Source organism: Tasmannia lanceolata, unplaced genomic scaffold (genome assembly GCF_043159265.1).
Source record: "Tasmannia lanceolata isolate RefF3 unplaced genomic scaffold, GAP_Taslan_0.1 ptg000015l, whole genome shotgun sequence".
In the NCBI taxonomy this organism is placed as follows: Eukaryota; Viridiplantae; Streptophyta; class Magnoliopsida; order Canellales; family Winteraceae; genus Tasmannia; species Tasmannia lanceolata.
In genome coordinates this window covers 22,526,950-22,529,366 of record NW_027518692.1, presented here as the reverse complement: position 1 = coordinate 22,529,366, position 2,417 = coordinate 22,526,950, and positions in this window count along the sequence as shown.

Below are 2,417 nucleotides of genomic sequence, written 5' to 3'. Positions count from 1 at the left end.
AACCTGCAGAAATCGTCCCTGTTAAGACAAGCAAACAATTAAATGATGGTACCTTTTTTTTTATTTCCGGGACCCACCTTTTCCCGTTCGTGAGGACTTTGTAGTGGTTCGGGAAGGTTGAGACAGTCAGACAGTTAGCTAAAACTTTGGCTGGACCCAAAGATCTATTGGTGGTTTGCAAATGGTCATAAATTATTAAATTAAATTTTGAAGATGCCTCATTTTTTGGGGGTGCAACTTGGGCCGGGCTTAACCCGAATCCGATGGGCTCAATCCGATTTTGGCTCGGGTTGGGTTGGGTAAGGGTTAGAAAAAGCCAACCCAACTTAGCTTTGGGTCAGGATAAGGTCGAGTTCATGGGCAGCGCAACCTTACCCAAACCAGATCCAGTCCCCCTAATTTTATCATGATTTTATCGCGATTTCAAAATCTTAAGGTATTTTTTTTACCCCAAATCAACCCAGCCCAACCTGACCTGTTTTGGAAAATTGGGTTGGGTTGGATGAGAGATTAAACGTGGGTTGGGTTAGGTTTGACCCTCCTTGAGCTGAATCTGGGTTGAGTGAGGTTGGGTTGAGGTTTAGGGTCTGGGCTGGGTCTGGTTAGGGTTGGGTTGGGTCCTGGGGTTGGGCTAGGATTGGCCTCAACCTGGCCCAAGTTGCACCCTTACTCATTTTGCCTTTAGGCTCTGTTCACTTGTTTTACCGGGAAAGGAAAAGAAAATGTTTCCCGGGAATCTAACGTGGCATTAGGAAGAGAAATCCAGGGAATCTGTGCAGGAAAAGGTTTTCCTGGACTGTTTCTGGACTGTTCACTTGCACATGAAAAGGTTTGCAGGGAAACTGCTTGCCCTTCTTTTTGCACTAGTTTCCTAGGGAAATGAAATCTGTGTGTTTTTTGTTGGAAATGAAATCCCTAAAGAGTGGGAAAATGGGCTTTTCCATGTCACTTTTTGGCTTATTGCAGAAATTCCACATGTGTAATTCTATTTTCACCGGAAAGCAAGTGAACACCAGAATTCTATCTTGTCAAGGAAAAAATAGGCTGTTTTCCAGGGATTTGCTTTCCAGGGAACGCAAGTGAAGAGAGCCTTATTGATTGATTGTTTGGTTTGATTAAAAGATGTCTGGATACCTCATTTTGTGAGTCTGTCTTCAATTTCAGTTGAAAGTTGAGGTTGCAATAAGATGATAACTAGTGTCTAGCCATGTGAGTTTGATTACCATGTATAAGGTTGTAGTAATGTCTAACTAACATATTCTTTCATAATATGTTTTAATCTTTCAAATACAAGACAAACTATTTTTTACAAAATACCAATGTTTGCTCAAGATGGTAAGTTTAAAATGGTTGAAAAGCAACCAAAATAGCCATTTGGGTATCCAAATGGGGATCGCCTTCCAGAAACGATGATTGTCGTCCTAGATAGGGGAAAATTTCTAGTTTTGAGACTCTAAAATTTTATTCAAAGTACATGACTTATTATTGGGGTTTTTCTATGGTGATGAGGAGGACTAATATCATGCATAGGAAAGGGATTTAGCACACTAAATACAAGCTTTGATCCCCAGCTTCAAGTATCAACACAAAACCCTTATTTTTGTTTAAATACGATCAAACCTCCTTATTCAAAACCAAGCTTTAGGGATCATCTTCCCCTAAAGTCAATATAAAGAGAATATCTTCTCAAAATTAAGACTAGGTATGTTAAACACAAGGGCGCCCATGGAAAAATTGGCTGAAGGCGCCCTCATTGGCTGCATGTCACCAAAGTGCATTTAATACTCTGACTTGCAGCCATTATAAATTCAAAATGGTGACGTGCAGCCAATGGGGGCGCCCTTTCAGCCATTATAAATGTAAAATGGTGACATGCAGCCAATGAGGGCGCCCTTCAGCCAATTTTTGCAAGGGCGCCCTTGAGTTTAGCATTCCTCAATTAAGAGATTGGGAAACTTTTGAGATACCACTTGGGAATCCAAAGTGTGGGAGTGTTCTTGGAGAAGTGAGGAGTTCTAGCCTTGGAGTTTCCACATGTACTTCGAGAAGGCTAATTTGATCTGAATCAAACTCTTTAGAGGAACATTAGCTCTGAGGAAAGCAACCTTAAACAGCCAAGTTAGGTAAGTTCTTCTCTTAAGTATTTTTCTTTTGTTTCTAAATTTTCTCGAGTTAGATCATTGCATGTAGGATGAAAAAAAAATTAGCTCTAAAAAAGTCTTCTCTAAATATTTGTATACGGAATGCTTTTCATAAAAACCTTGAAGATAACCCAGATAAGTATATGAGTTATAGAATACTTACAACTGGACTATGATTTTGATATGTCAATTGCCTTGATGGTAGGTCGATCGTCTCCTTGTGAGGGAGATCAACTGAAGGCAGCGACACTTCATTTTTTCTCTTGATTGACCTTA